Genomic DNA, 12026 nt, shown 5'->3' with positions numbered 1-12026 from the left:
CAAATACTTGCTAAGTGGAGTCAAGTGCAGTGAACTTGAAACATGGGGGTTTTTTTGCTAGAGACATTTAAATGCCTGGGTTGGCATGCAGACTTTTCATAAGATGTCTGAATTATTTTAACCAGAGCACTGTTTGGAAAAATAATCGTTCTAGGATTATTTCCACAGAAACTTAGCAATTACAGGATGCCTTTCTAGATCCTGTGTTCCTCTAGAGCAGTGAAGGGGGGAAAAAACCTGGTGCATTTAGTCAGTTCACAATTATAAATCTGTTCTTGAGGGAGGCAGGAAAAACTTTGATTAGGCTTCATTCAATGCATGGTCCTCCTGTGAGGAGTGGGGCAAGGAGTTGAGGGAAATGTGCTGGGAGGGGGTGGGAACAAAAATGTTGAACTTGTGATTTGAAGAGCAAATTATTTTAAATTGGAGAAATATTTTTCTATGCTTCTGTATACCCTTGCAGGAGGCATCAGAACAGGCCATGTTTTGATAGCTGCCCTGGTGAGAAGCTGGCCGATGCGGTACTTCTGTGATGGGGAGGAAGCAATACAGAAGTAAACTTAGATGAGCTGTTACAAGTTGGGGGATTTTGGTTTTACTCTCTTTTCCTGTGACTCGCTGATGCCACTGAAAGCAGGGAGCTGGGCTGATCTCCATCGGCTGTGGCTGTGACCAACACCATCTATCCCTTTCTTCTGCCTTTTCAGGGAGGTTGAGAGTGAACTTGAAAGCACAGACCATTTGTGTCTCAGCCGACAAGAGTTTCTGAATGCTGTTGAAATACACTAAGTAATACTTGGCTAGCATAGCAAGAGCTATAGTTAAAATTCCTGCAGTGTTTCAATTAGAAATCCTTTATTATTCTAGTTGCTTATAACTTCCTGAAACACTTACGTCTCGAGTTGAAATTTTCCAGACTTGATCTTGGCCTGACAGTGACCTTTCTTCCCTTTTCTTCTTTGTTTCTCTTTTCTCTGTGGTATTAAGTGAATATGGCTTGGGCATTTCATTTATAATGAGAAGAAAATAGTAGAAAAATACACTTCAGCTATTACTTTAAAACTCTGAGACTGAATAGCTCCAGTGTTGCAGCTGTTAGAGAAATGGTAGTGAAAATCAGCAGAAGTGCTTCTTGAATTTTAGCAGAATCTGTGAGAGGGGGCACTCAGAGGGCTATCAACTTTAGGTCTTAAATTTTAACTTTCTCTTCATCATGCACATGCATTACACTCCATCATTATCACATGCAGTTATTTTGGCCTGATCAGTGATCATCCGAACAAAGTAGCAGTCCTTGGTGAAAGAGCAGATCTGTGTTTTCACTGTTTTCCATGACCCCGGTGAGATGGGGCTCGAAACTCAGGAACTGAGCAGCCCAGCCGGCTACTGCTGTGCTGGGACGTGGCAGGGGAGCCCTCTGGGGTGTTCCTCCTGTCCCACAGCTCAGGCTGAAAATGTTAAAGTTTTCAGAAACTCTTCAACCAAGAAAACTGTTAAACAAAACATAAATTTTAAATAAACTTTTTGACCAGCTCTGCTCAAGCTGTAGGCTACAGTAGATTAAACCAGAACCCAGTTGTCTTAAGGGATGGAATTTATACCTGGGATGGGAAGAGTAGAAATAAATTGTAAAGTGCCTTCCTTTAAATTTAACATTGTTATGTCTATTTATTAACTTGTGTAAAGACTACACTGATGATGGTAGTTTTTGCTAAACAGAAAATTGTGGGGTTTTACTCCTTGACTTGTGTGTTTCAAGAAAAAAAGGTCATGTGCCTGCCTATTGGCTTGCACACAGGCACGCTTTGCCTTAGAGACTGTGCATTTTGCCAAGGATGATCAGTGTGAGTGTTTATGTAAAATACCGTAAGAAACTTTTCATTTCTGGAATTGGTTTCTCTTGGTCTCTTCTGTTCCGTGGGAAATACCAATTCACATGCATTCATGAATCGTCCTTACTTCTGTTGTTAAATTGGACGTCTCTCCCATGTGACAAAGACAAGCGTCTGACTCTGAAAGCTGCGGGGCTGGCAGAAGTTCCCATTGTACTCTCCTGCCCCTTAACTTATGTTTTAAGTGAATTCCCTAGCTCTGAACCGCCTGTGTAACATCACAACTCTCTGATCTTGTAGAGGACTGTAGAAACTTGCTTTGTTGCCTGTCAAACTTACTTCGGTCACCTGCAAGATCGTCCCTCGCAGGAGCTCCCGAGTGCTGTTCAGACACTGCTTCAGCAGCACTGCCAGCTGCTGGGTAAAAGCAAGGTGCCTGTGGCATAAGCCCAGCTTTTCGTATTGCTGGAGAATGCTTATTTCTTGTCAGTGAATAGTAATATATATATATATATACACACACACACACATACATATATATGGTTTTCTTAAGTTTTAAGGATCGAGTTGAAATTTTCCAGACTTGATCTTGGCCTGACAGTGACCTTTCTTCCCTTTTCTTCTTTGTTTCTCTTTTCTCTGTGGTATTAAGTGAATATGGCTTGGGCATTTCATTTATAATGAGAAGAAAATAGTAGAAAAATACACTTCAGCTATTACTTTAAAACTCTGAGACTGAATAGCTCCAGTGTTGCAGCTGTTAGAGAAATGGTAGTGAAAATCAGCAGAAGTGCTTCTTGAATTTTAGCAGAATCTGTGAGAGGGGGCACTCAGAGGGCTATCAACTTTAGGTCTTAAATTTTAACTTTCTCTTCATCATGCACATGCATTACACTCCATCATTATCACATGCAGTTATTTTGGCCTGATCAGTGATCATCCGAACAAAGTAGCAGTCCTTGGTGAAAGAGCAGATCTGTGTTTTCACTGTTTTCCATGACCCCGGTGAGATGGGGCTCGAAACTCAGGAACTGAGCAGCCCAGCCGGCTACTGCTGTGCTGGGACGTGGCAGGGGAGCCCTCTGGGGTGTTCCTCCTGTCCCACAGCTCAGGCTGAAAATGTTAAAGTTTTCAGAAACTCTTCAACCAAGAAAACTGTTAAACAAAACATAAATTTTAAATAAACTTTTTGACCAGCTCTGCTCAAGCTGTAGGCTACAGTAGATTAAACCAGAACCCAGTTGTCTTAAGGGATGGAATTTATACCTGGGATGGGAAGAGTAGAAATAAATTGTAAAGTGCCTTCCTTTAAATTTAACATTGTTATGTCTATTTATTAACTTGTGTAAAGACTACACTGATGATGGTAGTTTTTGCTAAACAGAAAATTGTGGGGTTTTACTCCTTGACTTGTGTGTTTCAAGAAAAAAAGGTCATGTGCCTGCCTATTGGCTTGCACACAGGCACGCTTTGCCTTAGAGACTGTGCGTTTTGCCAAGGATGATCAGTGTGAGTGTTTATGTAAAATACCGTAAGAAACTTTTCATTTCTGGAATTGGTTTCTCTTGGTCTCTTCTGTTCCGTGGGAAATACCAATTCACATGCATTCATGAATCGTCCTTACTTCTGTTGTTAAATTGGACGTCTCTCCCATGTGACAAAGACAAGCGTCTGACTCTGAAAGCTGCGGGGCTGGCAGAAGTTCCCATTGTACTCTCCTGCCCCTTAACTTATGTTTTAAGTGAATTCCCTAGCTCTGAACCGCCTGTGTAACATCACAACTCTCTGATCTTGTAGAGGACTGTAGAAACTTGCTTTGTTGCCTGTCAAACTTACTTCGGTCACCTGCAAGATCGTCCCTCGCAGGAGCTCCCGAGTGCTGTTCAGACACTGCTTCAGCAGCACTGCCAGCTGCTGGGTAAAAGCAAGGTGCCTGTGGCATAAGCCCAGCTTTTCGTATTGCTGGAGAATGCTTATTTCTTGTCAGTGAATAGTAATATATATATATATATACACACACACACACATACATATATATGGTTTTCTTAAGTTTTAAGGATCTCGGGATTTAAGATTTGGTCAGTAAGTACAGAAGTCCCATCACAACCACTTCCACCTCTAAAAATTAATCAGAATTTCTGTTGCACCCCAGAGTGAAACAACTATCTTGAAGCTGCATTGATTTGTCATAAAAAGCAGAGTCTAATACCAGCACTTTAAGGAAAAGTGTCTTCTGTGTCGCCAGTTTACGTCTTCAGAACAGGAGGGGCTGTTTTCTTTAAATCAGCCACCAGATTTCAGACTGACTTGCTGTTCTCTTGATGGGAATCTTGTCCAGCGTGGCATTCTTCTGACTTGTCCCTGAGTGAGCCACAAATATTATAACTGTGTCAAGGACATCTGTTGATTGGAAAAAATTTTGAAGCTTGTTTTCCAGGTAAAACCCTGGATTCTGAATTCTTTCAGGCCTCCTAATACGTGGCAAATGGCTAAAATGGAATTGCTTGGAACAGGTACAGTAAACTTCAGATTCAGAAATTAAAACACAGCCTTATTTTTAAAGCTAGCCTTGCTCTTCCTAATGGGTATTGGCAGCAGGTAGTGAGTACCACGGCAAGTGTTGCGGGTACATGAGGGTCCATGTGTGACAAGTTTTAGGTGAAATGAAGTAATCAAAACTTCCTTGAAAATGACAAACTTCTGTTTCTGTGATGCTTTCCTTGTCACTTCAGTCAGTCATTGAAGTTACTGGTTTATGTTTCCTCTCTTCCGTGCTGTCTTTGGGCTTATACTTTCACTTAAATTTTTAAATGTCAAATTTTTGAAAGGTAAGTATTTCCATCACAGATATTTAAATGAAGACTCGGTTATTGGAGTATCCAGAAATATGTTGTTTTGAGACTTTTGGCCCAAACTGCCTGAACTCTACACTGGGATGGGTGTGCTTTTGCAGGGTTACAGCTGGACGTTGGTTCTTTTGTCAGGTCTAGGATATTTAGGGTGGATTACTAATAGGAGCACGGAGCTAATTTTATTGTGTTGGTGTTATGTTCAGTGGTTTCTGCATCAGTCTTCCCTTTGTAATCTTTACTTTAACCGTAGGCATAAGCGTTCTGCCATCCAGAATGGACTCTAGTGTTAGAAACTCTAGTAACAAAAGTTCTGTCCTGGCATATTTAAAAACTAACTGGTCATTCTTTAACCTCGAATCAAGTGTAACAGAGTGTGACAGTTTTAACACTTTTTTTTTTTTGTAGTTACTTTATTATTAAATAGTCTATAGTGACGAGTACTTTGGAAAAACTTAGTTTAACTCTTGAAATGCCAATCTGCTAATCACTTTTGCTTTGTCACTTCCCCAGCCCCCATGTGCCTCCTCTTACACACATGCATGCTCTATGAGTTAATAAAAGACACACCAGTCAGAAAACTTGGTGTAGGCAGAAAAGCTCACTGAGAGAGCTGAAGCAACTCTCATGAAGTAAACTTGTGGCTTGCTGAATGCTGCTGCTGTTCTGCTGAAGGAAGGATAAGAATAATGCGCTGCTGCTTTTTTTTTTTTTTTTTTTTTTTTTTTTTGGTGCCTGGATAATTGTGCAAATGCACCCTGGGTGCCTGACCTCCCTCCCCCACCTTCCCAAGTGCCTTGAAAGTAACCATAATCCTCCCAGCTCCCGTTTCCTCTGCCAGAAAAACACATCAGCTCTTAGCTTGGAAAATGTCCTGCTTTGCAGATGTGCTCTGTCCCAGGGACGATGGTCCTCTCCCAGGCCGAATACTCCTCAGGTCAGCTGCGTGACAGCATCTCTTCTCATCCCTCTTGGAAATGATTAATTCTGGTTGCATTACTGCTCTGTGTACAGTCGGGGCGGTCTCTTTTCTTATTTCGGGGATCAGTGTAGGAGGGCTGTGTTGCAGATTGCATACCATTGGTTTTGGATATTGGGTGCAGATGGTGACTCATCGGTTTAGGTTATATGTCAAGTGAAAATTCATCTTGAAAGTTTAAACTTCTTTTAGCATGCTTACAACTCAAAGTTTTTAAACCCTTTTTTGGGGGGGTCACGATTAGCATGTAGACTCTTATGCAAGGAGAGGTTAAGCTGAGGTGGAAATACTTGTATTTTGCAAGGAAGTGAAAAGGATGGTGGCTTATTGCTGCAGGGCAGACAGCTGGGGCTCTGTTGGAGGAGAGGAAGGGGGATGTACCCTTATGTATCACTGCCCTGAGTGGGCCGACTGGAAAAGCTGAGCCTCTGCTGTGTGCCCCAGTGCTGATAAGCATTGTATTTGGCTGACAGGGGGAGTGAATTAGGAAACATTCAGTGTCTCTGTAAAAAGTAACAGTCTGTGACCATAAACTGGGAAGGGCAGCACAGGGCTGTCCAGTCAGGATATCTTCAAGTACAAAGGCACCAGTGAGATGGCAGATGCTGGGAAACCAGCAGTCTGGAAAGCAAGAAGTGGGAATTTTACTGTGATCAAAGCAGGATATTATCTTGTCGGCAGGTTTGCGTTGCTGTCTGATGGAGATGATGCCTGCTTGGCTCCCACTAGTGCCCAGCCTAGGCAGCCATGCTGTACTTTCCCAGGACAGAAGTATTGGTGCGAGGGATTTTAGTGTGCAGTTCAATCGCCCTGGTCGGACCACCCTTGGGTAGGCAGATTGCAGTCAGTTGAAGCTACGTTGGTGGCAGTGCTGCATCTCTGCCGTCTGTAGGTTCAGATATGCCGGAGATTAGGCCTGTTTCAAGCGCTCTCTTTCATGGCCATACCCTTTGTCTGATCCCAATCATTAAGAGATTAGGTTTCTTGAAATATCAGCATTTGTTGGCCCCCCTGGCTGGAGCAAACCACTTAGCCCACAGATGTGGGAAGGCTTGAATAGATTTTCACTATGAAAGAAATGCTGAGTTCCTGAGATGTATACTTGATACAGAAGAATTAGTCTTTCACCTGCAGAGTGTTGGTAAATGCTGGGGTTTTTTGTACTGTAGTCAAGGGTGTGCACTGATAAACTGGTGGAAAAAGGAATGCAGTGATGCTAGGTGTTTCTTCTAGGCAATGAATACAATAAAAATAGGAATATGCATAAGAGATGGAGAGTTCTGACATCTCGGAGCTTCCTGAATGTACACTGGTTTAAAACTTTCTTCTTATTTTCTTTGGGGACTGTGTTGTAGGTTTTGAGCCTTGTATTTTTCAAAATAGAGCTTTTGTCGTAAGGAAAGGTTGAGTACTTTGTACCCCAAGATCTATTAGAAATTCCCAAAGAGCAGGCAAAGAGGTTTTTGATTGACATACTGCATTTTCTGAGGAAGAGTGTGTAAATAACCCAAAATGAGGTTTTTGATGCTTTGGCAATCAAGAATTTGGCTAGGGCTTTGGAAAATGAGTACAAAACATAGTGCACGTGCCTTCGTTTGTTTGTAGGGGACCACTGCCCAGCTTGATTGCTTTGTATTGGCAAATACTGAATTTCAATGCAGATAAACACGGTAACATTTTGCCACCATAAAGAAAAAAGGCCAAGATCTGGGTTCTGTGTCTGAAACCAGCTCCCAGATTTGTGGGTGTGTGTCCTTCCCACAGTACTGTTCTCCTGGCATGGGGTTGGGAATTCCCTTGATTTTATGCTTTGAGCAAGGATCTAGACCTACATGTGTCTGAATCTCTGCAGCAGAGCTGCATGGTAAAGCTTAGTGTGGGCAGAGCATGTGTGACTTGTTTATTAGTGAAATATCTGATAATTTTGGACTTGTTTTGAATAGCTTTCACATTCTGGTTAACCCTTTGCTTCCCCTGTTTTGTCAGTTCTTACTGAAAAATCCCCCCAAAATGGTGCAAAATGTTCGTTTTGTTGTGTGTGGTTTTTTTTTTTTTTTGTAGACTGTTCATAATGAACACCATAATATCTACTCTGAGTACAAAGATATATTCTTTTGTTTATTCGCAGAATGGTTTGGGTTGGAAGGGCCCTAATAAAGACCATCTGGTCCAAGCCCCCTGCCATGAGCAGGGACATCTTTCACTGGAGCAGGTTGCTCAAAGCCCCATCCACACTTTCATAGGACAAAATCTAGGCTGGATAATGTCCTTTTATGTTCTCTGCATTAATGTGGTAATAAAGTAATTCACGTTACCATATACAGTTCTTTTGGGTCTTATTGCAACAAAGAGAACATTTCCCATGTAAACGATGGTAGAATGGATGTGAACATTTTTTTATACATAGGTTGTCTTATTTTCACCAGGTAACATGCAGAGGCATACTTTCATCTTAGAAAATTCTGAGGTTTTGGCCAAGCTCTACTATTTCGAATCCACAGAGATGTAACAAACAGTTCTGATGATTTCTCTGCAATGAGTTTGAATTTTTGCTTGTACAGCTGAGAGCAGACTTGGATCCATAGCTATGCAAAAAGTATACATGTTATTCTTATTTAAAATATCTAAAACTTTCCAGTACTCAAAAAAATTACTATTTAAAATACACTTCAGTTTTTTAATCTGCAAATCTTCCCACATAATTTACTTTAAGTTTTAAGACAGCTGTGATTTCCTTCTGCTTGCAGATGTTCCCTTTTTATTTTTATTTTTTTAAAATTTAAACTGACTGAAGCAGTTGGTCTAGACACTGTTGGCTTAATTCAGGAGGAACTTGCTCGCTGATCTTTCAGTGTAAACCGTAGACAATGTGTATGTACACACATACCTACAGTATGCAATACATGCATTTTGAAGTGACTTCATTGTGTGGTTTGGTCTACAAAGCCAGGGAGGAAAACAAGGCTGCAGGACAATCTCACCAAATGCAATTATCTAAAACTCCAGCATTACTAGCAGTTTGCATCTGGCTGCCTGGGGAGGTAACTCATCGGTTAAGCCAAGCAAAGCAAGGACTGGGTTGCAGCAGTTTACATTTTTTTGCACTTGAAATTCCCCCTGTTTAACTTTACAAGTGGACTGGAAACTTAAAACTTGCACGGGAAGGGGTGATCTCCAAACCTTGTTGTCTGACATGGACTCTTGAACTTAAAGAATAACTGTTATCAAGTCTCTGAAATTCAACCCATAAATTAGGAGGCTGGGATTCTCCAGGGACACTGGTACAGGGCTGTGCTATACGAACTGAATTCTTGGCTGGATTGCTTTTTGTGCATTTGCACACGAGGGATGGGGATGCAAGGAATCTAACCCCAAACAAATCAGTTGTTTTAAGAAGGAAATGTTTATTGAAGTTGGCTTTAATATAGGTGTCATAGCAGGAAAAGTGCAATAGTATTTAAGCGGAACATTGGCTGGAACGTGATGCTGTGTTGCTTCTCTTACATCTGTGAGGTTGCTCTGGATGTGCTGTGTGTTGCTGCAGCCAAGGTCAGGTGTGGGTTATGGGGAGTGGGCGTGTGTATGTACAGACTATCTATAGCAGTATATAGCAGAAGCATCTGCAAGCTGTAGAGCTTTGCTGGTATCACATAATGATTTGAAACACCACTAGCCTTAAAAAAAAAAAAGCATACTTTGTCATAGCATTGGCTGCTCAAGTGTGTAATGTATATTCTTAACTGCAACAGGAAAGCATATACAGTAATTAAAACACAGAGCAGAAGAATTAGTCAAATTTGGCACAAATGCCTGAGAAAGTGTCTGCTTTAGCTGTAGATATAAATGAAGCACTAGCCAAAATTACTTTCAAAGGCTTTAATTACATCTGTTTTAATTTAGGATGTAAAATGCAGGATATTATTTTTTAATATAAATTTAATTCATGGTTAATCTGTGGATTGCAATATCCTTCCAGTTGGAATGATGTGCGTGGAGTGGGATAATTGAAAACTTCCCTTTTGAGCTGCTTGTTAGTCTGTGGCAGGGCATGCTGTCCAGAAATGCATGTTTTCCATGTACGTGCAACTGGTGGTGGCGGATCATTTAACAAAAAAATAAAACAGAACTTTTGATTTTAATGGAAGTGCATTTTTATACAGTAAGCTGTTCGTACTGCAGATATCTTTTCTGTGGTATCTTTTTTTTTTTTCTGAAGTGCATGCAGTAGGACTGGAGAGTAGTACTTCTCAAAGTATTCTAAAGCTTATCTGCTGGTGAATGAGAAAAACAACATGCTTGAGCTAGGAAATATTTTTTTCTCTAATTAACCTTTTCCAAATAAGGAAGGGGCCTTGTGTGTGTGTGCTTGTGTTCATTCACATATCCTGTGCTGCTTGATGCCTGCAGGAGTCACGTGCCAGTACAAAGTGAGTTCAAAATGCTCCCAATGAGAGAGTGCGAGGTCCAGGCGCGGGAAGGACTGGCAGTCTTGCAAATCTGGCTGCTCACAGAAAGGATTTTAAGAGTGCCATTTGAAAAATTAGAGCTGCTGTATAAATCGGCAGGTTCAAGTGATCTAGAGCTGAAGGATTTGGGAAGAAGATCTGAATGAATTTCGAACACTGCTGGCCACTCTGTTGGATGAGTTGTGAAATAAATAGTGAGTTGGGCAAGAGAGGCAAGAAGACAAGGTCGCCTGTGGTCCTCCCACTCAAACAGGCAGAGGAAGGGGAACCAAGAGCTGCTGCTCAGTGAGCTTCGGGTTTAGTCCTCATGTAAACACTTACACCAAAGAATAAGGGAATAGATCTAAAAATAGAACCTGTGTGTATCTGAATAGCAGAAACATAATGAGTTAGAAACTATGTGTCTGGGTACAGAATCACGGTTCTTAATAGCTTAGTTACATAAATGTGGAAATGAGGCCAGAGAAACTGGAAAGCCTTTTTTTTTTTTTGTCAAAATTATAGTATCAAAAGTAGGAGGACACTGCAGTTCATATAATGTGACTTGATTTTGGGGGAGTAATGTGTAATATTTGTTTTTGAAATCTTATTTGAAATACCATTTTAATTCACTAGTCTGTGAAAGTTGGCATACTGACTGAAATTGAAAACTGACAAAAAACTTAAACCAAAAAAAACCTCTCTTAAACCCAGAAACGGATGGCAATAACAATATACGAGGTTAGGGAGTGTTATCAAGTGAGCGTTGTAATGCTTTTCCCACCTTATTTTAAAATATCTTAATGTAGGGATGTGGCATGCTGATGCGTAGTGACAAACTTTACAAGCTCTCTTCCAATTCATTGTATTTTCTTCTGCACACAGGGATGATCAGCTCTTCTCAAGCAGCTTTGCCTCAGATCCTGCTCACAGCAAGAGGATATATGTTTTTAGCAGGGTGTTGATTTTTGTCAGAGGAGTGGCTGCACTGGTGGTTTCAGGATCAAGAGAAGAGTTTGGTCCATTCTGTGTGTATGTATGTTAGGAGCATCACTTTTTAGCCCTCCAGCAAAACTTTGACCAATCAGTGATATGGTACTTGGGGATCTTTATTCCAAGAACTTTTCTCTGTAAATATGAGGCTGGGGAAAGCTGCATTTCTCAAGTAATTACTTCATGTGATTGCCAAGTTAACAGTTTAAACTAAGTATGTAAGAAAACCCCACCAAATCCATGAGAGTTCTGATAAAATCTTGAGCATGTGGCAGTGCTGGCCCTTGATGCATCTTTTGTCCCATGATGTATCTGTTAGAGTAGGAACAAAGCAACAAGGATGAATTTGTTCAGCTTGCACCATCCCAGTATTTTAGTAGCTGTAGGTAGCAACACTGTGATAGCAGGCAATCATTGCTCTGCCCGGTCTTCAGTAACATTACTAAAAATGTAGTCGTCTTACCAGTAGATACTGCCTGTCACAGTTTTTAACTTGCGTTCAGGCAAAGAGGAGACTCTGCTGTGCCAAAGGGATGAACGAAGAAGATTCAGTGGGTTTGCTCATACTGTCCCTTGCTTTCTGAAGACACCTGGTCAAAGTGGGGCCCACTGATTTATTCTCCAGACTTTCTTTAATAATGAAACCAAGGAAATATTGGATGCATACTTCATTTTATGCTGTAGCTTGGGAACTTTAGGTTCACTTTTATTAGCTGATGGAGATTTAGAAACCTGGAAGCCCATATTGCTTAGAGAGAAGTTATTTGGGGTGGACAGACAGTGATGGTAGAAAATGAGTTAGAATAACTCTCTGGCTGTCAAACACATCTTTGACTTATAACTAGTTGCTAAGTCTAAGAGCAATGAAAGAGCAAAAGCCACCTGCCTTTACTTATTCTAATGCTGAAATCCTTAATAGACTGCATTA

The sequence above is a fragment of the Egretta garzetta genome, unplaced genomic scaffold (genome assembly GCF_000687185.1).
Source record: "Egretta garzetta isolate BGI_Z169 unplaced genomic scaffold, ASM68718v1 scaffold14, whole genome shotgun sequence".
Taxonomy (NCBI): Eukaryota; Metazoa; Chordata; class Aves; order Pelecaniformes; family Ardeidae; genus Egretta; species Egretta garzetta.
The sequence above is the reverse complement of the archived record's forward strand: the minus strand, read 5'-3'. Positions refer to the sequence as shown.